Consider the following 26475-nt stretch of genomic DNA (forward strand, 5'->3'; position numbering starts at 1 on the left):
TGAAGAAGTTCTCAGTATTTGAGAGTTTAAGGGCAGTGCTTTCAGACCAGCTCATTTGATAATTTCATGCATATATTATTAATTACACATAGGGAATAATTGATATACACATAGCTAGTGAAAGAAAATGCAAATAAGTAAAAATTTAGTATGGTCAAAATAAAAAGCAAGAGTTACAGCAGGTAGCTAGCTGTGTGCAGTTTCATGATTTGCCCATAGGCACTATTTTCCCAAGTGGGAATAACTTTTTGTTAAAAGAACAGAATGCAAGCCAAATGATCCAAAAAATTAAGAATTCCCAAACATTCATACCTAGCCCTGAGAGAATGACAATACCATTAATGAACCACAGTGTGAAATTAATGTACTGCCTTGTGGAGAAAATAAACCCCCGAGAGTCGCTGTGGTAGAAGTACTCGTCAGCAATTGTTATAAAGAAAAGTTCTTTGAAGTCAGGATGGAAGCTACAAGTAACATAAATTCTAATAGGGCTAAGAAGCAAATCTTTTTTTTTAATTTGAGAGCTTTTTTGAGTTATGTGGCTTAATCATTTAAGGTAATAATATTAACATTGAAGACATTTGCTATAAAACAATAGCCAAATACTATGTGCATAGTTACAATTTGATTTCAGTAGCAGTAGGCTACTGACTAGCTATAGTGAGCCAGCACTGTGACAGGAGAAAGAAGAAAAATCACACTATAGAGAGAGGAGGAGAGAGGGAGAGAAAGGGAGGAGAGGAGAAAGGGAAGGAAAAAAGCCAAATGGAGAAATATGAAAGAAAATAAGGAAGAAGCAATCAAGAAGGAAAGGAGACAGGAACAAAAGGAGAGAGAAAATGAGGAAAAGAAAGAAAGTGGAAGAGTAAGACAGAGAGGCCAGCTCATTGCTGTCTTTCTAGTCACTGTGGTAAATAAGGAACTAAGGAAAATGTATCCTGACTCATGATTTCAGGGGCTGCTGTTCACAATGGCAGACAGAACACATGTGGCAGACCTCACAATGGCAGAATTGTGAGACAGATAGCTGTATTGTAGGCAGCCGAGGATGAGAGTCAGGATAGGAGAAAGGGTAGGACCATACAATCTCAAAGCCCAACTCCCAGTGGCCTATTTCCTCAAGCAACATCCCTATTTCCTGAAGACCCCACACCCTCTTAAAGCATCGCTACCAGATGGTGCTTACATGTTCAAACCATAAAAGTAGAAAAAGGAAGGCTGGAGAGAGGGAGGGTGGAATAGAGGCGAACTGCAAATTCCTCTAATCCTTAGAGATCGCAAATTAGTGGTATGTACGCAGGTAAGCTTATGATGACAGTAGGTCTGATTATGATGGAAGTGAACTATGTTAAAAGACCCAAAAACCAAGCATCAGAGGCAGCAGTGATATATTAATTATTGGCAGGGGGGAAATTTACTAAGTATCATGAGGCATTTGATTCCAGAACACATCCTTTCAATATGAATAGGATTTAAATCAGAAACAAAAAACCCAAAAGTGGCAGTTAATAATAGTTTAAATTGGTCTGATAAAAATGTTAATTCTGCAATCGTCAGGAAGACTTGATTTTTCATATGTAACAATAGACACATTGGCTACAATTATATTGTTTAACAATGTTCAGATTTCTCAAGGAAAAAGCATACAATATTAATGAAGAATTAAGTAAAACTCAGGCTCTGGAATTCTTTCTGGACAGGAAAACTATCATCTAGAAATGAAAGTGAAAACAAGAGGTTTAAGAAGGGATCTTAGCTTATAAATGAAGATCTCTAGTTCATGAAAGTAAAGAGAGGAAAGAATTATAAGAACAAGATCAAAGGGTCAAGGAATCATACAACATTTACTTTGACAACACACTATCTCTAGTAAGTTCATAAGGAAGATTGTTTTCAGGAACTGGTGGGAAAACTGGGAGTGTAATTAGTGTAATCACTAATGGATGCTTGAAGGTGGACAGAAAGTATACATGATACAACTCAAGGAAAGATGATTAACAAACTTGATTCCTACTTCGTTTCTTTTGTTGTTGGTGGTTTTTTTTTTTTTTGCTTGTTTGTTTTTTAAAAAGATCTTAGAAGTCATATGGACTACCTTACCAACAGCTCAAAGAGACATACTCATGCTTATGAGATGGTCTTTGACTCTTGTGGAAAGTGTGGTCTCATTGAGTCCCACCTCTACACCAAAACACTTAATGGCTGCTAAAAGTCTGAGATTTTGAGATGGTTCACATGTGAAAGCATGGAAAAGGAGTGATTTCAGAGAAAAAAAAACTTAAATACCTTCAAGGATTATAAGAACAAATCACCAATATGACCTGACGAATGAGAATCTAGATCAACAAACAACAAAGTACGTTAATTCTGAGATGTAGAATTGCTCATGCAAATATTTTACTAGTTCCGGTATGTTGTGTTATTCATGTCTACAATGCTCAGTTAACCCTCACATCTTATCTCATAATATGACTGCTTTTTTTTTAACTTATCTACTCTATAACTCATACACAAAAGAAGTCATCATTTCAGGAATCTCTTGAGATACAAGATTGAATTTTACATATTTTCAATTGATTACTTTGATTACTCTCTACAGAGTATATCCCATATCTTCAATGCATAATAGCTGTCTTCCTTTCGGATCCCTAGAAAAGGCTTAGGAAAAATGGTTGAAGGGGAGGAGAGATGGAGGGAGGTGAGCAGAGAAAACTGTAGAGCTCAATAAAACAAATAAAATAAAAGTCCAATGTCTCTTTTAATAACAACATAAACAAGGGGCCAACAGTGCTCCATAGTCTCTTTTAACAACCACATAAACAAACAAAGTCTTCAAATACGGGAGCCTATGAGGGTCATTTCCCATTCAAACCACCACAATATAAAAAGAAAAAAGTGTGGAGATGGTGTCACAGATTCAGGTTTGTATCAACAAGTCTCAAGTTCAACACCTCACAAGTAAAATGGTTTCCCGCTTAATAAGTATCTGTTCAACATTCAATCAAATTAGGTCCACACTAAATGTGTCAACTGCTGATGTTGAATGCTATCCGCAGAGATCTGCCAGAGAAGAATGGCACAGGAGTTGGTTTTATTCATCTCAGTTTTGGTATTGTTCAGTCTCTCAATTTCTAAAGGTGTAACAGAGTTCAGATTGAATAAACGTATTCCTAGATAAAGAAACGCACATAAGTGTATATTCATTCATACATGCACATATATAGTTTCATAAACTAGATTATATTTGATTCCTATTCTAGCCTTGTTTAATTTTTCCCTTATTGGAATCTGCTTAGCAACCTTGGTATCAATGATTACCTTAATTTTTATGGCATCAAATATAACTGTTCAGAGTATTGCTCCCTTGGGGTTCTGTACCAAAGAACAGTATCTGGCAGCAAAAAAATGCAAAGTAAATGTCTGCCAATAAATGAATGAACAATAGATGAAAATATTATTGTAGTAGGAGAAGCGGGCCAAGTCCTGCCACCCAGCTAGTTTAACCCCCGAAATAACCACTCAGAAATTGTATTAATTGAATTACTGCCTAGCCCATTAGCTCTAGCCTCTTACTGGCTAACTCTCACATCTTCATTAATGCATTTCTATTACATCTGTGTATCACCACATGACTATGGCTTACTGGTGAGATTCTGGATTCATGGTATCTGCCACACTTCCCTTCTTCCCAGCATTCTGTTCTGTCTTCCTGGTCTACCTGAGTTCTGCTCTATCAACTAGGCCAAGGCAGTTTCTTTATTCAACCAATGAAAACAGCACAAATACAGAAGGACCTCCTACACCATATTATAGAGGAGAAGGAAATAACTAACCACTGAACTGTGTTAAAGCCTTGAAGCGGCCATGGTGGTGTGGTCCCAACACTCTAGAAGCTATGAGCGTGGGACCCTAAGTTCAGGTCTAGTTAGTGTTGCACAAACATGAACCCCAATAATTGGAAGAATAAAAAAGTTGTTATTTAGATGTCACAGCTCCGAAATGGATAAATATTAGAGATTGAGGTGGACAACAAATTTAACATGTTTGCTAATCCAAAATTCACATTTTTAATATATTATAATTGTAAATTTATTAAGGATCCTAAGGTCATTACCAATAATAGCTATCAATTCCAATATTTTGAGCTATTCACAGCAAAAATTCTACTGACAGATCTGGGAATAAAAACAGTAGTACATATTTCAGCCTGCCCTTCAGGCGGATCTTTCCCTTGTAAAGAATCACTGAAGTCAATACCATCTTTAGAAACTTTTGCAATACAATCCAAAAACAGAAAAGGAATCTAAGTGGCCACATCATTGAGCAAATATTGAGTCTAGGCTAAGAAAACTCTGTGGTTAAACATATTAGCTCATATTATGGGACCCCCAAAACTGTGGCCAAAGGGAAAAATATTCTGATTGGCTGAGAGCAACTGTGCATCTCCAGAGGTAAAAAATGTGTTTATTACAAGAGGAAACAAGATTGAGCATGGGGTAGAAAACACTACCCACTACTACTGTATTTCCATTCAGGACATGTAGATAAAGCGGCAAAATTCTTCCCCGTCTCTCTCTGTCTCTGTCTCTGTCTCTGTCTCTGTCTCTCTCTCTCTCTCTCTCTCTCTCTCTCTCTCTCACACACACACACACACACACACACACAATCAAGTTATAGAAATAATAGCACCAATTACTATTAACAGAAATTTAAATGTGTGATCAAATGTGATCCAATGAGAAGGAATTTAAATATCTTTACTTAATTTATAGGACAAATTATCAATTAATTATACTTTTACAGATTTTTACTTTTTAAGTTGTTAGTTAGAAATGATTATTTTCTCATTTCTCAAATGTAAATAAATAGCTTTTATACAGCTTCAGATAAATAATTACTATTTTTTTTAAAGAAAATACCAGTCAAATTTAAGAATCGAGTTGCACCTATTGCATAGTAGATATAAGATACGCAAATATTGATTAAATGGGATAACTTCAAATTTTGAGGGAATGTCAATTTGTTAAAACCATAATTTTCTCTATAATTTTTTTGTGAATGAAAAGATTCCACTTGCTGCAGTACTTGAAGTACTTCAGTAAGCCTCAATCGTTTACTCTTTCCAAAGTTACCAGTAAAAGTGAAAACTAGTCTTTGAGAGACAGTGGTTCAGGTGACATGAAATTTTCTTTACTCTTTCATGCTTCTTCATATAGAACAAAATGTGCATATCTGAAGCACAACACTCATAAATTTTAATTTCTTATACGTTAGTTCAATTTATTCAGTGATTATTGTTTTATAACTATGGAGGTATAAATATAAAGAAGATAAAAATTCCTCCAACTGTGTGTGAAGTAAGAGTAGATACATAAAAAGATTACATCTTATATGACATATCATAAGCTTTCAATATGCATTATTAATTATTTACGTTAAAAAGCAATGCATTATAGACTAAATGCATAATGCCCTTTAGAAGATTTTGCAACCTTCCTAATCTTCTGAAAGGGCTGGGAATAGAGCTCTAGTCCATCATGTTTATAAAGTCAATCAACTAGAAGAAGGAACCATTGAATTAGACAGACTGAATTTTATTAGAGTACTATAATGATATTCAAGACATTAAATTACATGTTATACAGTGCTGAGAACTTTGTAAATGATTAAATACTTTGGCTTTCTAAATGGTGCCTGTTGCTGACGTCCCTGATACAATCAATTTCAGTGCTTCCACAAAAAAGATTGAGAGACTGAAGGTGCTCTTTTTAGTCTGCAAATTTAATATTTGATTTCTTTCCATATGAGGATGTCTGTAACTTCAAGCATAGGAGCCTATTTCATTTTTTTATTTCCCATTGTATAAACTTGCCTGTGTTATATCAAACTGCTAAATATTCCCTTTTGTTAATTCAATGAACATTTGCAGAATGCCAACTGTATTCCGAGAACTTTACTTGATTCTGTGTGACAGATGTCAGAGGATGCATTCAAACTTTTAAGTCTGAATGATGTAACAGAAGACATGATAACTTGGGTGACTCGGAAGGAAACAACATGGGTTTTATTTTAGGCACAGAGTTAATTAGTTAAGCAATGAATTAATTTGGATGGAAAATAACCCAGATAGAACCATGGGACAAACCGTTGTAATTATCAGATGGCGAGATCTCTGGGGGAGTTTGGAGCTACATGAAGGAAGCAGTTAAGATGGAATTTTAGTATCGCTTTCATACACCATGCCAACATCAGCTTGTGTCTGATGTCTCTCTGTCTTGAAAATGGAGCTTTGTGAGTCAGTACTAAACATATAAAGATGGAAAAGAAGAAATTCCCATCACCCCTTCTTCTTAAAAGCCTGTTCTGGCCATCTTTGTTCCTGAAAATCATCCTGTTTACGTTTCTTACTATTCGTCTCTACATAGCTTCAAGTCAGTCCGATTAGCTCATGTATAACAGCTTGACAAACTTAGCTTTAAACCTCTGAGACAAAACGTATTCTCTTTGTTCTCAAATCCTCCACAAGTCCAAAGCTTCAGCCACGACTCCAAATATCTTTTTTTTACAATCAAATCGTCTGCTTCTGTTCTCATAGCAAAGCCCTTTCTCTTTTGTGATTGTCTTATTACTTCCCCCATTTGATATTGTTTTATAGACAGAGAGTTAAGTACTGAGCCATTGAACTAGAGCAGTTTCATGACAAACAGAAGTATATAAGCAACTGGAACAACTTGGCATGTGGTAAGGTAGAACTAAGCAGGTGGTGCTCGTGATACATGAATGTTTTTCCTTTTCTATCTGCTAGGATCACACCTAAACCCTGAAGAGAATATATCTAAGATTAGATTCAAAGAACAGAAAGAAGACAATAGAATGCCAAGTAAGAGTGTATTCCTAATTAAGTATAGAGAAATAATAAAATTATGTATCTTCTAGGCATAGAAAGTGCTCAGGCTTAAAGAAAGAATAGGGAAACAGTAAGGGAATGACCTTATATGTCTTCTTAGGAAGTCCGGGGAGGAAGAGTAGAGTACTTCCTGTACAAGCATGAAGGCTTGAGTCTGGAGCCTTAGCACCAGTGTAAAGAGTCAGGTGAGTGAGACACTGTATCAGAAATGAGGTGGAACATTTACATCCATAGACAAACACAACTCTAAGCCTTGACTAAAGAAGCCTATATACATAGTGAATGGAAGTGAATACAGAGCCATTTGGCGACTCAAGATGCAGAGAAGAAGGGGTGATTGTGCGCTGAACCCTACACAGTGCATATTTGCTCCACCCTCACCTGAAGGATAAAGGAACATTATGGAACAATAGGCATAAAGAATATAAATATCAGAATGATGTGGGATTCTCCTCTGTATGCTGTGAATACCATGAGTTAATAAAAAAAAAAATCTGTTTCAGCCAGTGACTTAGCAGAACAGAGTTAGGTGGGAAAACAAAAATGAATGCTGGAAGAGAGAAGGCGGAGTCAGGGAGACACACGTAGCCCTGCCAGAGACAGATGCCGGACAGAACTCCACCCAGTAAGCCACAGCCATGTGGTGATACACAGATTAATGGAGATGGGTTAGTTTAAGATATAAGAGCAAGCTAGAAATACGCTTAAGCTATTGGCCAAACAGGATTGCAAATGATATAGTTTCTGAGTGATTATTTCATGTCTGGGCAGCTGGGAACAAACCAGCGGCCTTCATACATCATTAGAAGCTAGAAGGAGGACTGCAAAACGCTGTATTCTGGCCATGCCACAACCATAACAATTATGGACTCGGGTGCTGCCCTGTCAGGGAGATTCATTTAAGTTCTAGCCCTCCTTGATGAAATTGGGGAGCCTCACAGGCTCCATTAGATTACTCAAACTTCAGTTGCAGGGGCAGCTCTAGCTAAACACTGTGTGTTACAAAACAACGTAAAATGACAAGAATCTAGGAAAGGGGCTAGTAGGGAGGAGGAGACGTGACTAAATTTGAAGAGTAATAAGGTAAGGGGTTAAAAACAATCAAAGTGTATTATATATGTATAATATTGCTAAAGAATGGACTTAATTATCAAAAACAAAAGATGAAAAGCAAGTAAGAAAAACAGCCACTGTCAACCTTTGACCTCTACATATATTCACATACCCTCCACATACACATACAAAAAAGGTACATACGTTACTTAGAGGATGACATAGCCAACAATCCCTTCTTCCGCCGAAATGTAAAATCGTGAGATTGGCTTGAACAGCTCTCACTGACAATGCAAAGGGAGGCGAGAAGCACCTGGTCAAAGTGAACAAGGAAGAAGGTAGTCATCGCTGAGCTGGTCACACGGGAAGAAACGTGCTCCTCAGATAGGAAGTCAATGGAAACACTGTGCTCAGACTCTGAAATGGAGAATGACATTTCCCTACCAGCCTTGCTTTCCCCCCGCCACAACCCAGTTCTAGTTGAACACGGAGGGAAATAAAGGTCCCTCCATCTGAAGATGTAGTCGGCAGATGGAGCTGGTTTCGAAAGGGGCTAAGTACTGTTATTTTGAAGATGCCCTTTGGTAAAGCTGATTTCCAGCTATTGAAATTCTAGAAGAGTAAGGAGACTACAGAGGAAGAGGGATTTATCAGCAATTATAAGAAAACAGTAATTAGAATCATAGGATGAAACCAAATGAGAGGCTGTCTAGGGAACAGGTGAAAAAATACAGAAGGTGAGACTCATAGAAACACTCCTCCTTGAATTCCTTGTATAGGACAAAACACACAGTGATTATAGGAATGGGGTCTTGAAAGTCTGATTCTTCAAAGGTCGTGGGCTAAGAGGCGTCCGAGAAGGATGTGCCCCGCCATGTACAGGGCAGCAGAGGACAGGGACTCTCGGCACTGCTTCTGGTATCCAAAGGGACATGAGTGAATCCCTCTGCCTTGCAGACAGACATTCCTTAGAGGCAGACCGTGAATATGATGTTCTGGTTCTCCTCTTGTGCTGCTCGGAATGTTCCTAATGCTTCTATCATTCTGTCAGCCATGCCCTTAAAGTTAAGTCTGCATGTTCCAAACAACCCCGCAGCCTACGAAACAAAAGCACTTGACAATTTCACTCTACTTGTTTTTCAAAACTCTATGGCGTCCGCTGCTCTAAAAAACAGATTGATAGTAAACTATAAACAATTTGGCAGTGCCCTTCGTCTCTATTGTCTCGTAGTCCTGTTTTAGAGAGAGAGAGAGAGAGAGAGAGAGAGAGAGAGAGAGAGAGAGAGAGAGAGAGAGAGAGAGAGGGAGGGAGAGAAATGGATGTGATGCAAGGAGGGAAAACAAGAGTCACCTTCTTAGAAATAAATTATCCTTAACTCTCCAGGTGCCTCTGGGCTGAATTTAATAACTAGTTCAAAGCAGAATTTCTGAAATTCTCCATCTACATTCAGAGTATTGACTGTTTTGTTTGGTGATTCTCTGCACTGAATTGTGACTGAAACCTGCTTGTCTCACAGATGATAATATTAAAATCATAGATCTTCATACTGCCCCAGCTCTTTATACCAGACAAAACAATTATGGTCTGCACCATGCACAAAAACTTTTGTTGATTAGTTATTTTTAATTTTTAACTTAGAAGAAAATAAGTGAGGACTAGGAAAAAAGGGAATGATACAATATAAATAATTATGAAAAATACCCTGTCACACATGATTTATTTTCCAGTTTTCTCAATGGATAGCATCTGTTTTGCCTATCTCTCACCTACTGTTATGATCTGAACTGTACCCCCTTACAACATTACTGACACCATGCAAAATACTTTTACTGGATTTTTACAGTCTAACCATGGCACTAAGTAATGATTTATTAGTAACTTCTAAACTGAAGATCTGTCTAGACTCTCACCATCTTCTGACTATATGCATCCCTGTACTCCTAGCATGAATGTCTCCCAAGCACTTCAAAGTCAATTTGAACTAATTTTCCCTCCTTAGTAAACAGTATTGACCAAACAGATAAGAAAAGTTGAAGCTTTGTATCCGTGTTTTCCTTCACTGTTTATTCTAGAGTGTTAGCAGCCGAATGCTGTGCCCTTGACTTCTTCAGTACAGGTTTTCCCTGCTGCCTCTGACGTCACTCTCTCCCTAGTTGTTCTTGTTATGCACCAGACTTGTGCACATGGCTTTTTAGACGTTTGAAAAACTAACAAACTCTATGCTAAGACCAAGGTCCTCCCAACTCCCCCCAGGTCCAGGAAGGTGATCGACCAAGCTGAGAAGGCTCCCACAGAGCCCGTCCATGAAGAACAATCAGAGCCCAGAGCCATTGTCCTTTGCTTCTCAGTCAGCCCCCGCTGTTGGCCACACTCAGAGAGACGGGTTTGGTCGCATGATCCATCAGTCCCATTCCAACTGGAGTTGGTGATCTCCCATTAGTTCTGTCCCACCGTCTCCATGAGTGAACGCACCCCTCTCGTTAGCATAGAGTGGGGAACCCTGATGGCTCCTTGGCCTTGAGAGGGAGGGAGGGGAGGTATGGGTGGAGGGGAGGGGAGGGAAGGGGGAGAAGGAGGGGAGGGAAGGGGGAGGAGGAGGGGAGGGAGGGGGGAGGAGGAGGGAAGGAGATGGAATTAAAAACTAAAAAAATAAATAGAAAAAAGAAAAATTATAAAAAAAAAAAAAAGAAAAACTAACAAACTAACTAACATGTCAATTCATGTTTTAAATTTTAGTGGAAATTAAACATCCGTGTTTAAGTTTTTAGATTATCACTTTAGAATTTTTAAGCTTCATTTTACATTCCATCCATAATTCCCCCACCCCACCTCCCATCACCTACCCCCCACTCCCCAACTCCCCCTGGCCCACCCCAATCTACTCCTCCCAAAGGGTAAGAGCTCCCATGGAAAATCAACAGAGTCTGGCACTTCAAGTTGGGGCAGGACAAAGCCCTTCCCCACTGCATTAAGGCTGAGCATGGCATCTGATCATAGGGAATGGACTCAAGTACCAAGGATAGAGCATGCTCCTACTGCCAGGTGCCTCGCAGATGGTCCAAGCTTCTCCACTGTCTCCATTACATGGAGGGTCTAGTTCAGTCCCATGGAGGCTTTACAGCAGTCAGTCTAGAGTTCCTGATTTTCCACGAGCTTGGTTCAGCTGTCCCTAGATTTCTCCATCATGATCTTGACCTCTCTTTCTCATATATTCCCTCCTCCCTCTCTTTGATTGGCTTCCTGGACCTTGGCCTGGTCCCTGGTTGTGGATCTCTGCATGTGGTTCTGTCAGTTGCTGGAAGAAGGTCTATGATGATAGTTGGGGTCGTAGAGAGTTTGCGTGGCACCAGGTTTCTCCCTAACACCATAGTAGTTCTTTCTATCAAAATCTCTCTTTCACTGTTTTGTTTTTGCCTGTGACATTTTTGATGTGTCCTATGCCATCTCCAATCTGTTCACTATTTCTGCAAAAGTCAAAGACCAAATACCAATGCTTCTCTGCCATTTTTACTGTTGTATCTCAGATCTTTGGTCAGTGCCTCTATAGAATAATTAATTAATATGCTTGTTGATTTATTCTCACTGAAGCATATTTATTTAATTTTAGACCCTCTATTTTCAGATTATGGAGACTTTATTTTTGTAATATTGACTCTGGGATGCATTAATGAATTTCATTTTTATTTGCATTGTTATCTTTCATATTTTTCAGAATCATAATGTTTGCTTCCACTGGACTGGAGGTGTGAGGTTAAGACAAAATCTTACATTATAGCCCAGGCTAGCACAGAACTTACTATAAAGCCCAGGCTAGCCTTAAAATCATGGAAGTCCCTCCACCTTTAATTTCCTCACTGCTGGGAATAGAGGCACACGTTACTAAGCCTAACTTTCTACTGGATGTAACAAGGGAATTTCTAGGATGTTCATCAGAATTTTCTCAACTCTGTCTGCTTTTTTCTGCATTTTGCTAATTGTCATCACATTGTCACAATGATTTCAGACCATATGTCATAAAAAAAACTTTCTCTCAAGAAACAAGTTCAATTTGTCTTGCCTTATCTTGAAAAAAATGCTCTAGGTTATTTTTCTTAGAGAGTAGTAAAGGATAGATGATGCCTATTATATGTGTTCTGCATATTATATGGAAGTGTTAAGGCCTAAGAGTAATAAGATAAACTTGAATTAAAGTGGGGAAAATGCACTGTTAGATATTAACACTCCTGATACCATTTCTATTTATTTCTCATTTGTAGAGATAGACAAATCGACCACTCGAGCAGTGTTCTATGTGTATTGTAAGTTGGATTTTGCACAAAGGCAGGAAAATAACATTCTGTTAATAAGCGGCTCTAGGTATCTTGCATAGCAGCAGGGGAAAAATCCTGAATCGCTAAAATTAGTGGAGTACAAATTTTTGCAACGGTGATGACAGCAAACAAGAGACATGTTATAGTATAAAGCATATTGTTTTCATTCATAGTGTAGAAATAAGGAAGCATAGACGACATGTTTTAAAATTTGTATATAAACATTAAAAATTCATTTTTATAAACGTTCCCGTTAATTGAATGGGTAGCAGAACATAATTAGAAAATGCATATTTGTTTTAGATATAAGAAGAATATATAGATAACAGATATAATGGAAACAAATAGAATCTTCAAAATACTCATTTAAAATACATAATGAATTCTTACAAATTAATATGAAAAAAGAAAACTCACAAAAATCATAAAGATTGAACACCTGTGTTCTTTAAAATATGATTTCAAGTCACAATTTTACTAACTATTCGACTTTAATCACTAGATGAGTAAAACTACAGCCAGCTAAATAGCACTACACTCCAACTAGAATGTTCTAGTAAAAAGCAAACCAATGGCAACATGAAGCATAAAATGTAGAAGATCTCAATTCTCTTGATCATTAATGTCAAGATCACAGTTTGCTAGGTTATTATGGAAAGCTATTTAACATTATCACTAAGACTGAGCTCAAGCAAATATTATGGCCCACCAAAGCCTTTCTCAATATATTCTGAACAGACACATCAGATCCAAACTGAATTATATACAGAATATTCAACTGAGCCATTTCCACTAAACCCACAATAAAGACAACAAAAAAGCTTGCCACCAATAGAAAGAAGAATAAATTGAGGATTTTTTTTTTTTGGAATATACTGCTGAAAGTAATCAAAGTAGCCAGATCATTGCTAATAAAAACAAAAATTAATACCATAATGTACTATATAAGATATAACATAATAAATTATTTCATTTGCATTAATTTTTAAACTACGTACAGCTTTAGACATAAGATGTGAAGAATGAGTATGGTCCTCAGTGTGAACCCTAACATATTCCTGGGAGTTTTTTTTTTTTAATCAAAGAACTAAGGATATGTTTAACAGACTGTTGTTGAATTTTGTCACATCTTCTCTAATTTATTAAATATCTATTACCTTAATGAGATAATTATACAAGTTGATTTTTTTATTAAGTCCGCTTCTAGTGTAGAACTCATGGTTCTGTTCTTATGATACAGTCATAGCAGCTAACTTTTTCTAATTTTACTTTCGTTAAAAGTCTTTTCATATTTTAGTGATTGTATTTTTTGAAATAGGACTAGATTTATTAAGGGAAGGCACTCTCAAAAATAGAAGTGTGCTACTCAGCGATGAGACAATCCCCAAAGGCCTCATTATAGCATTTTATTAATAAAGTAAAATGTTGCTTCTTTTTATTTATCTGAAAAAAATGTATTATATTTCTTTAATTGTGAGGGGTAAATTGTCAGTACAGCAACTTTAATAGACTTATTGTATATGTGTTGTTATGCCCAGATCTCAGGGACCACCAAAAGACCACCACAGATACCAAATCCCATAAATTAAAGCAAAGGACCTTTATTCAAGTTCAAACTAGGACTTTTCATTTGTCCAACACATTAGCATGATCAGAGACCATTGACCTCAGTTGAGATGAGATTTTTATCATAGCAGAGCTTGGGATGACAGATTTTTAAGGTTCAGGACCCATGATTGGTTGACATTTGTCTAGGGGTGTATGATGAAAGGAGATGGATGTGTCTTGGGCTAAGGGACATCAGGTGATCCTATCTACCATGCTTCAAATCTCCAAACTCCCCTCAGATATTTGCTGGTCATAATTTGGATATAATTGTAGCACAAAACTTTAAAACAATAGAGAAAAAAGACTGTCAGGCTTCATCCAGTGGGTTTTATTTTTGGTAAAAAAAAAAATAAAATTACATGTATTTTATTTTGCTTATTTATGTATTGGGTTTTTGAGACTTGGATTCTCTGTGTAATAGATCTGACTGTCCTGGACCTCATTTTGTAGACCAGGCTGGCATTAAAGTCACAGAGACCTGACGGCCTCTGCCACTCTGAGTGCTCAGATTAAAGTCACTACCACAGCTAGTGAAAATTTTTACTAATCATGTTTGTCCCCACTTCCTCTTAAGATAGTCAGTTATGTTGGAAATTTGAATTGATTAAACAAGCAATCTAAAATATCATCTCAGTCACACTAAGGGTAGAAAGAATATAGAAGTATATGAACCTGCATTTGTATTTAGGAAACATAGTATACTCTGATCAATATGTCATTCCAAGGTATAGAACAAGTGGGAAATTTTACATTATATATTACTTTTACATTCATCTTTATTTTTCTCTTTTTTCTTTTTTTATTGTTTTTATTGTGCTATACATTTTTCTCCTCTCCTCCCTTCCTCCCCTCGCCCCTTCTACCCTCTCTCATGTCCTCCATGCTCCCAATTTACTCAGGAGATCTTATTTTTTTCCTTCCTATGTAGATCCATGTGTGTCTCTCTTAGGCTCCTCTTTGTTGTCTAGTTTGTCTAGGTTGCTTTTGTGTACCAGCTTCTTACGCACCCAATGAAATCAGTCCTATTGAACATATCTCAGAGGAAATACTCGCCAGGCAGTGGTGGTGCACACCTTTAATCCCAGCACTCAGGAGGCAGAGGCAGGCGGATCTCTGTGAGTTCGAGACCAGCCTGGTCTACAAGAGCTAGTTCCAGGACAGGCTCCAAAGCCACAGAGAAACCCTGTCTCGAAAAACAAAAAAAAAAAAAAAAAAAAAAAGAAAGCGATTTCAGAGGAAATACTATTAGTCTGGTACAGTCTCTTTCTCTCTGTCTCTCATTCTGGATAACTAGATAAAATCTGAACACTTAAAGATTTCAAAGGATTCACCCAACCAGCCTAGATGTCTTCTGAAGAGGATTTATTTAATTTATCAGTGCTATAAATGGAAGTAGCTGTCCAGTTTCTAATATGTGATTTACATTTTCTGTCTACTTGGATTAATAATTGGATATTTAACATCTCAATTTTTTGGCAGAGATCTTGACCCATTTCTGGCTATTTAGACAAGGACTATTTCTGAAAGATAGGTTCAAATATAGCATATATATATATATATATATATATATATATATATATATATATATATATTTCTTGCTAGCCATATACATATTTGTGAACTATATCACCATATCACATTGATATATGGCAGTAGTAACTTGGCTTTAGTCTATGTCATGAGTAAAATTGTCAATGGAAAATTGCCTCAAAGTCTATTATAATTTGAAGAAAGTCCACCTGCACTTGACACAGAAATCAAAATGTCTTCATGATTTTCTAATGGCTCTTTTTTTATAATTAGAGAGATTTATAATAACTTTGCAAGTACATTCAAACATCTTACATATGGTGTTCTATAAGAAGAGAAATAAATTGTTTAAGAAAACTGTCATTTCCACTGAAGAAATTATTTTGTGTGTGTGTATGTGTGTGTGTGTGTGTGTGTGTGCAAACACAGTAACTTATTTTTCAAAGCATTTCTCCATTTTATAGAATTCATCTGGTTGCTAAACTGATACATACTTTACATAATAGTCTCAATTTTGCATTTCTCCAGAGTGTTATAGTTTGACAGGAGTAATACACAAAGATTATATAATATATATAGTAATCTTTTTAAAGTATGCTCCTCAGCTGCTTCTCAATAAGAAAGTGCAGTAGGCTTCATCCCAGAGATGCAGGGCTGGTTCAACATATGAAAATCTATCAATGTAATCCATCATATAAATAAACTAAAGGATAAAAACCATATGATCATCTCATTAGATGCAGAAAAAGCATTTGACAAAATTCAACACCCCTTTATGATAAAGGTCTTGGAGAGATTAGGGATACAGGGGTCATTCCTAGATATAATAAAGGCTATTTACAGCAAGCCGACAGCTAACATCAAATTAAATGGAGAGAAACTCAAGGCCATCCCACTAAATTCAGGAACGCGACAAGGCTGTCCACTCTCCCCTTATCTCTTCAATATAGTGCTTGAAGTTCTAGCAATAGCAATAAGACAACACAAGGGGATCAAGGGGACTCGAATTGGAAAGGAAGAAGTTAAACTTTCGTTATTTGCAGATGATATGATAGTGTACATAAGCGCCCTGAAAAACTCCACCAAAGAACTCCTACAGCTGATAAACTCCTTTAGTATCATGGCGGGATACAAGATCAACTCCAAAAAATCAGTTGCCCTCTTATATACAAAGGATAAGGAAGCAGAGAAAGAAATCAGAGAAGCGTCACCTTTCACTTTAGCCACAAATAGCATAAAATATCTTGGGGGTAACTCTAACCAAGGAAGTGAAAGACCTATTTCACAAGAACTTTAAGTCTTTGAAGAAAGAAATTGAAGAGGACACCAGAAAATGGAAGGATCTCCCTTGATCTTGGATTGGGAGGATCAACATAGTAAAAATGGCAGTACTACCAAAGGCAATCTATAGATTTAATGCAATCCCCTTAAAGATCCCATCAAAATTCTTCACAGATCTTGAGAGGACAATAATCAACTTTATATGGAAGAACAAGAAACCCAGGATAGCCAAAACAATCTTATACAATAAAGAAACTTCTGGAGGCATTACCATCCCTGACTTCAAACTCTATTACAGAGCTACAGTATTGAAAATAGCTTGGTATTGGCATAAAAATAGAGAAGTCGACCAATGGAATTGAATAGAAGACCCAGATCTTAACCCACAAACCTATGAACACCTGATTTTTGATAAAGGAGCTAAAAGCACACAATGGAAGAAAGAAAGCATCTTCAACAAATGGTGCTGGCATAACTGGATGTCAACCTGTAGAAGAATGAAAGTAGATCCGTGTCTATCACCATACACAAAACTCAAGTCCAAATGGATTAAAGACCTCAATATCAATCTGAACACACTGAACCTGTTAGAGGAGAAAGTGGGAAGTACTCGACAACATTTGGGCACAGGAGACCGCTTCCTAAGTATAGCCCCAGCAGCACAGACATTAAGGGCAACATTGAATAAATGGGACCTCCTGAAGCTGAGCAGCTTCTGTAAAGCAAAGGACACTGTCACTAAGACAAAAAGGCAGCCTACTGACTGGGAAAAGATCTTCACCAACCCCGCAACAGACAAAGGTCTGATCTCCAAAATATATAAGGAACTCAAGAGACTAGACTTTAAAATGCTAATGAACCCAATTAAAAAATGGGGCACTGAACTGAACAGAGAATTCTCAACAGAAGAAGTTCGAATGGCCAAAAGACACTTAAGGGCATGCTCAACCTCCTTAGCAATCAGGGAAATGCAAATCAAAACAACATTGAGATACCATCTAACACCTGTCAGATTGGCTAAAATCAAAAACACCAATGATAGCCTTTGCTGGAGAGGATGTGGAGTAAGGGGTACACTCATCCATTGCTGGTGGGAATGTAAACTTGTGCAACCGCTTTGGAATGCAGTGTGGAGGTTTCTCAGGAAATTTGGGATCAACCTACCCCAGGACCTAGCAATCCCACTGTTGGGAATTTACCCAAGAGATGCCCAATCATATTACAAAAGCATTTGTTCAACTATGTTTATAGCAGCATTATTTGTAATGCCAAATCCTGGAAACAACCTAGATGCCCTTCAGTGGAAGAATGGATGAAGAAAGTGTGGAATATATACATATTAGAGTACTACTAGGCGGTAAAAAACAATGACATCTTGAATTTTGCATGCAAATGGAGGGAAATAGAAAACACCATCCTGAGTGAGGTAACCCAGGCCCAAAAAGATGAGCATGGGATGTACTCACTCATAATTGGTTTCTAGTCATAAATAAAGGACATCGAGCCTATAATTCGTGATCCTAAAGAAGCTAAATAAGAAGGTGAATCCAAAGAAAAACATATAGTTATCCTCCTGGATACTGGAAGTAGACAAGATTGCCGGACAAAAAATGGGAACTTGGGGGTGGGGTGGGATGGGGGATGGGAGGGATGGGGAGAGAAAAGTGTGAAGTGGAGGATGGGGAGAGCTTGGGAGAATAGGATGGTTGGGCTATAGGAAGGGTGGATATGGGAACAAGGAATTATATATCTTAATTAAGGGAGCCATTCTAAGGTTGGCAGAAACTTGACTCTAGAGGGGTTCCCAGGTGTCCAGGAAGATGCCCCCAGCTAGTTCCTTGGGCAGCTGAGAGAGGGTGCCAGAAATGTCCAGATCTTATTGCCATACTCATGAATATCTTGCATATCACCATAGAACCTTCACCTGGCATTGGATGGAGAAAATGACAGAGCCCCACATAGAAGCACCAGATTGAGCTCCCAAGGTCCTGATGAGGAGCAAAAGGAGGGAGATCATGAGCAAGGAAGTCAGGACCATGAGGAGTGCGTTTACCCACTGAGACGGTGGGACAGATCTAACGGGAGACCACCAAGACCAGTTGGAATGGGACTGATGGAACAGGGGACCAAACTGGACTCTCTGAATGTGGCTGATGGTAGTGGAGGACTGAGAAACCAAGGACAACGGCGATGAGCATGAACTCTACAGCATGTATGGGCTCACTGTGAGCCTTGTCAGTTTGGTTGCTCACCTTCCTGGACTTAGGGGGAGTTGGGAGGACCTTGGACTAACATAGTGAAGGGAACCCTGATGGCTCTTTGGCTTGGAGAGGGGCAGAATGGGGGTATGGGTGGAAGGGAGGGGAGGGAAGGGGGAGGAGGAGGGGAGGAGATGGAAATTTTTAATTAAAAAAAAGAAAGTGCATAGTGAGAAGATGATTCTGGGGAGATAAAATGACAAGTCAAAAGAGAGAATTTCTGCCAAACTAGAGTAAAAAAATCAAAGCAGGGTAGTATTGCAATCATTTTAATGGATCTATTTACTTTTCTGTTATATCTATATTCTCCTGTGTTTGAAGGCAGGCCACACTAAACAACCACAATTATTCAGATCTCCCAAGACTAGATCTCTTCCAGTATCTATAGGATTGCAGTCTTCCAATAAAGTGAAAGCAGAATAGAGATAGAAGATAAAAAGAAACTTTCTTCCAATGTGTAAACTGACATAAATGTTTAGTATAAGGAATAAGCTTCTATGATGTTGTACCCTCTGCAGGTTAGGAATCTGAAGGGATAGAATACTACATCCTTTGTTTGGGATAAGATATTAATTTTAAAAAAGGCTGAAATCTGATGTGAGATGTCCTTCTATATATGTGTTGCTTTTTTTCTTAATGAATAAAACTACTTTGGCCTGTGGCAAAAATCGCCAGGCAGGAAGAGATAAAGAGAGAGAGTAGGCAGAGTCAGAGAGATGCCATGTAGCTGCTGAAGAAGAATGCCAGAACTTTACAGCCTGTGATGACACACAGATTAATAGAAATGGGTTAATTTAAAATGTAGGAGCTAGCTAGGAATATGCCTAAGCTATTGGACAGTGTTGTAATTAATATAGTTTTGGTGTGATTATTTGGTTCTGGGTGGCTGAGAACAAAAGAGCAGTCTCCATATACAGAAATCAAATGATAGACAAGTTGCAATCCTACTGGAAGTTTGGATGAGAAAGAGACCTTCATGTAAAGAAATACCAATGACTTCCAAGGTTTGAGAACATCTCTGGCTAATAACAAGAAAAGAAGCAAAAACTCAAGCTCTCATCCAAAAGGAAGTGAGTTCAGGCCAAGCTAGAATGTTCTCGAAAGCATATTCTTCATAAAGCTTCCAGGTTGGGTTAAACATGGAGGAGGGAGAAAATCCTGTGTTAGTAGCATTCCTTGAGCAAGAATCTCAGTCTGAACAAAAAAGAGAAAATGAACTGATCATCAGGATTCATTTCTTGCTGCCCATTTATAGTAGACTCAATGTGAGCAGAGACCTCATGCCCTGCCTTGACACCTTCAAACTATGAACCAAAGTCCATTTTCCTTCTTTGAACTACTAATCTCCAGATATTTGCTCACAACTGGGGGTAAAGTAGATAAAATTAGGGGTTCTTAACTAATAACTCGGTGCTTCAGACCCTCAGTTGCTTCAGCTATAAGGAAAAGTTAGTACATATTATCTGTAGATCCCACAGAGAAATGGGTGAAGTTACCATAGAAATTGTTTAACTTGAGAGACTTGGCAAATTACACCACTTTGCTTTTTTGTCATGATTGTTATGCTATAGATCTTAAAATCTTCTTCTTCCGTTTTTTATAAATCCTATGAAATGGGAGTATCTGAGATTCCCAAAACTCAGAGATGACTTGATTTTTGGTTGATAACTTCACCTTTTTCCCATCAATCCAACATTTAGCTTCTTATTACAAATCAATGATTGATTACTGTTTAGTATGTATTTCTAAGACTTCTATTTAAAATTTCTATACCATTCATTGTTTTCTCCTTTTGTTTAGAAGTTTTAAACTTTTTTTAACCCTGCCAGTGGGGGAAACAGGAATATTGTGAGAAGAATACCCAACCACCAGTAGACTCCCACTATTAGACTAAAATATCCAAAATATCTTTTTGAAGGCTATTTGCAAAAGATTTGGCAGGATGATTATTACATGTGGGTAGCATCCCAGCTTCTATAATAATTATGTGGGCTGTGAAAAATTCTGAGAACTAAAGTTGAGTTGCAGCCTAATGAATGTATTCATTAACCTTAATGGCATCAGGTAAAGAAAGGAGTGGGCCAGCGGATGGGTATCACTCACTCTTTCAGTCACACCATAAGACATACACAGTGTTATTGTCTTACTATATGAATAGTAAGTGGATCTGAAACCTGAAATGAAATCTACATGCTAGACGTTTATCAGTTAAAGTATCATTCCTAATGAGTTACATTACTCTTATGGGGGGATGGGAAGGGTGCAAACATTTGAACCCAGAGCGTAGCAAATACTAGTCTCTGGTTTATAACCTATCTCCCATCCCAATGATAAGTTACAGATAAACATTTGTTGAATGTTTATATGCCCCAACCTTTAGAATTGATACAGAAAATCTCAAAAATATGTAGGTGACTTAAAAATTATGAATAAATTTAGGTAAGTCTAATGTGATCATTTCAACTCTAATAAAATGGTAATGTCACCAGTGTGAAAGAGAATTCTGCCTTCCTATCTCTCCATTCCATCTCCAGATTTCATATATTATTTGCATAATAATTGTTTAGGGAATAAGTGAGTGTACTACTTTGGAAATGGGAAGGAAAAAATGGCCAAAGTTTTAGTAAATTGAATTCAAGCCACGTCTGTCTCTTTGATCGATAAATTGGATTTATTCAATCAGGAAATACGTGAGGAATTGAGTGAATGACACTTCATGTGGTGGGAATTCCACACTCAAAAGATTATAAGCGTAATAGGGCAAAGTATATGAGAAACTGAGCAAATGTGCCTTGTATCAGTGGGCAGGATGTATGTGGTCAGTCTCATTAGAGCTGGTATCACCCCACAAGCAGATCACTGATTCCAGTGAGCAAAAATAACCTTATGTCTAGAATCCTACCTTGCCCTTCCCCAAGTCCCCAAGTTTGGAAATTTGGTCAGATTCTAGCGACTGTTTCTTCTGAAAATCGTCTCTGTAGGGTCTGCATTTTTATTCTGACATTCTGTCTCTTAGAATGGTATTTGAAATGATTTGTTTATGCCGTTTCCCATGACAGCACAAGAAGATGCCTCTCGAGAACTCTATTGAGTTATATGGAAGAAATAAGTTGTAGTTTGAGCGTTCAAGTGCTGAGGCATTATATGTGATTAGCCTTCGACACAAATACATTAAGAGACTCCAAATGTAAGGTCTAGAAGTTTGGAAACATTTAGAATACAGATTGATCAAGGAATATTGTTGGAAAGGCAGGACGAAAATGTAATTTTCACTAATTAATGATAGACTTAAAATTTAATGAGTTGCCTGTTTATGAATCAGAATAAAAAGCAAAGGGGATACTGATTCTGAAGGAAAAATGAATAAATGCCAGTGGATCAATTATGGTAATGCCCATTCAGGGAGGTCACACATAATGAGCTCATGACTTCCATTGGGTGTGGCTTGTGTTTTAACGACTAACATAAAAGAGGCACTCAAAACCCATACAGAATCAATGATTTGTAAGGAGTACAACATTAATTCTCTCACTAAATACACACCAATCCATTAGTTTAGTGCTGTATGTGTTTTTCTATTTTTGAGGGAAATAATAACAATAATTTAAAACAAATATTGATTCTAAAAATGAGAAAAGGAAGGAATTATACTTTGAGCAAAAAAATTAAATTATTTAGCTCTTCTATGAAACATTAGATAATTTGTAATTATTTTTCTTCTTTAGTTTTAATTATTCTGGTGAGTATGTATCCCTTAAAAATTCTCCATGTTTTTGCTAAATAAATTGTGATGGCAAATCTAATTATTATAAGACCTGCAGTGATTTTATAAAATTTGTCTAATGTTATGTATGTGTGCATATATAATGATGACTATATTATGCATATATGTATATTTATAGACATAATTATATATGACATGTAAATTACAAATAATTTAATATAATTAATGATAAAATAATTCTAATGTTGGGGTATTTATAAGGCTAAATTATATAATGGCATTTCTAAATACATGAACCTTTTTTGTGGGTTATTACTACTAAATTTGTTAGTCTGAATTATAGAAATTTTTAAAATAATCTTTAAAAGAAAACAGATTTCCATGAATTGTCAATTATGAGGAAATAATGGAAAAGGATTTGAGAGGAAGAAAGAAGGGCAGTTTGTTGAGTAGAAGTGTATGTTTTTCAGCATATAATCTTGGGAAGAGAATGAAAGTGAAATATTGTAGAATATGTATTTAAGCTGTTTTCAGGAAAGAAATAAAGTAATATAAGAAGTTGGTAAGAGAGTTGACCAGTTAATATCACATGCTGCTTTCAGAGTATCTGACTTTGGTTCCCAGTTCCCACATCACATAATCCACAAACTACCTATTACTCCAGACTCAGGTCATCCTACGCTCTCTTCTGCATTCCACCAACATCTACACTGACAAGTGTGCACATGCACACACACCCACACACAAACTCTCTCTCTCTCTCTCGCTCTCTCTCTCTCTCTCTCTCTCTCTCTCTCTCTCTCTCTTACACACATACACACACACACACACACACACACACAAGCACACTTGCTGGTGCACAATTACAAATAAAATGTATCTTAGGATGACAAAAGATTTTAAATGTCTCCTGAGAAGGTTCTTTGAGAACGGATGTGTATGTATGGATATTTTCCCATTGGGTAAACCTTGGTGTGTGAGTTAAGAAAGCTTTTCTTCCTTCTAATAACCAACTCTGCTATTGCAGGAAAACAAAACTAGAAGCAGCACTAGAACAAAAATTAATTAAAAGTGGCAGTAGAGTCTCATTTCTTTTTACTGCAATGTTCTACAACATGCTTAAAATTCTAAATTAGTAAACACTGACATTTTTCTAGGGGAAACACGTGTTTAAGTTGCTCTAAGTTTCTGGCCTCAATATTTTTTTTAAAGATTTATTTATTTATTTGTTTATGTATGCAGTACTCTACCTGTAAGCCAGAAGAGGGCACCAGATTTCATTATAGGTGGTTGTGAGCCACCATGTGGTTGCTGGGAATTGAACTCAAGACCTCTGGAAGAGCAGTCAGTGCTCTTAACCGCTGAGCCATCTCTCCAGCCCTGGCCTCAATATTTTTATCAACTAATAATTTTTATCAACTTGTTTAATGTGTGTTCCCTGCTTAAGTATATTCTTTCTTGATACCAAGTTGATGACTATTATAAAATTTCCAGAGTAGAGCATTTTATCCATTGCTAAATGCAAGTCATATGATGCATGTATTTCCTATGTAAGTCACAGTTTCTCTGTTCTTAAAAACATCGGATCACATACAAGTTCTTGAGGCCATGTGAGGGGGCAAAATCACCAACAAAACCTATACAAATGTGGAAATTCTGAGAGTAAACCCAGTATGAGAAAGAGATTTCCTCTGTGCAAACTGACATCTCATTTAAGCTCTCATGGGAAAATCAAGTCAGGACACTGATTTTCCTTCTCTGCATATTTGTGGATGTCTCAAAACTAAACCAACATCAAAACGGGTATTGTAGTTAAAGTGCAGAAAGTAGTTGAATTTGAACAAAATATAGTGGGGAAGGCTAAAACTTAAACTCTGGGCTTTGGGCACACTAGGCAAGTGTTCTGATGCTGTGCTATACCTCAAACCAGAGTTTGTATATATGGATAATAAAAATGAACAGTCTCCTATATATTTTTTAAATGGGGAAAGAAAACTGGAATAGATTGTAAATGATGGGCAAAATGCTCACTAGAGAGAAGAGAAAGAAATTAGTTGGCTAGATGGATGAACGTACATGCTGAAAGTCTGGAGAAGAGCCTTAATGTGCGGCAGTTCCCTAGCTTTCTCTACTTCTCCTCTTGCTATGGTAAAACATGTATCACTGCAAGCATTAATGTGGCCCCAGAATGTTGAACACCACCTTATCAAAGCAATAGAATGCACTGGGTGGTAGGAAGGTAAGCTTCACTTTTCCTTAACACGTATTTTACTACTTTTAGATTCTTTTTGATTCATGTTGAAAATGCTCTGTTGTTTTAGACAGATCTGAAACTTTGTTTGCACCAGTCACAATAGCCGATCACTAGTGCATAAAGCACCTTTCCGCTATAAAGTATTCTTGACACTTACCTGCTAGACATTCTTAATAAGTTCAAAATGAACGAATGTATTTGGGCTCGTGGTTATTGAGAATATTCTGTTTCTCCACTAGCTCCCTGTTGTTTTGTGTTTTTACTATACATTGGAAATATCTGGATCATAATGATTTTAAACTTCCAACAGGAGCTAACAAGGCCAACAAGAATGCATCATCATCTTCTAAATTGTTAAAAAGTAGTTTGTATCCTAAACAAACAAAGAATGAAAGAACAAAGTTAAAGATGAGCAAATTAACATTCTTGATTCCAGATACTTTTCATCTATGGAAACAGTATCCACAAGAGAGTTTATCAAGACCAGCTTTTTGCAAACTCCATTAAATTCAATGAATGGATTGTGAAGGGCAAACTGAGACCATTGTCATCTCACATTTTTTATATAACATTCATAATCACGGCGTTGCATAAGAGCGAGCTAACATTAACCGAGGAACAATTTGAATTCGCATATCCATGGAGAAGGGGACCCTGCTTGACAGACGAGCTTCCGGTCCCGTCTGCAGCTCGCCCATGCATCTCCTGGGTGCCAGTGAGCCCCACACTCTCGTCTCAGCAACAACAGAGGGAGGGATTGAGGTAAACAAACCCACTTCACTTCAACTTGTCAGCTTTAAATAAAATCTTCTGGAGCTGAAAATGAGAAACTTGAGAGAAGATAATTGTGTGAAGTATTCAAATTCAACACTGGGACAGATTCACTGTTTTCCTTTGCGTTCCCTAATCTGCTGCAAAAGTTTCTTAAAATTACTCCGTAGATAACTTTAATAACATATCTTGTCTAAGGAGCCTTGGGAGAAGAGTTGGCTTTTTTTTTTCTTATTTCTTTTCTCCCTTTCTGTTCTTGTGTCTTGGGAAAAAGCTCAGGTCATCATGGGTAATCTCTGTAATCCACTAATGAGAATCTATGACCTCACCAGCAACTCCTATTTATCAGTGTTTAAATCAGAAGAGATATGGCATATTATATTTTAAAATAGTCTTTCTTTGTTATGTTATTTGTTTTCTCAGAACTGATTTTATAGCCAAATTATATTGGATACAAACATTTATTCAGTTAAAATAATAGAGATAATGTAAACAGTGGATTTGAATATAAATCTTTGTTCTCCACCAGCTTCTCAAATTCAAACATCTTCCTCTGGACAGTCAGCAGGCAGCACTCTGTGCTAACCCTCAGCTCTCTCCACATTATTTCTTTGCTTCTTAGCTGTTGGTTTTTTGAATTGTCATAATTTCCTGGAGGATATATTTCCTTAAAGAGAACGTCTATGCCTTCAAGAAAAGACAGCATCTCTTGGTGCAGAAGACAGCCATTACAAGCTGGGTGCTCCAGCAGAGGAGAGGAAAGACAAATCAAACACAT

At 37.2% G+C, this 26475-nt stretch overlaps 1 protein-coding gene across 1 annotated transcript in view; it reads left to right on the forward strand.

Moving 5' to 3' along the window:
- Grm5 (glutamate metabotropic receptor 5) overlaps positions 1–26475 on the forward strand; it is a 370074-nt gene that overhangs the window by 227089 nt on the left and 116510 nt on the right.

The sequence above is a fragment of the Arvicola amphibius genome, chromosome 12 (assembly GCF_903992535.2).
Source record: "Arvicola amphibius chromosome 12, mArvAmp1.2, whole genome shotgun sequence".
In the NCBI taxonomy this organism is placed as follows: Eukaryota; Metazoa; Chordata; class Mammalia; order Rodentia; family Cricetidae; genus Arvicola; species Arvicola amphibius.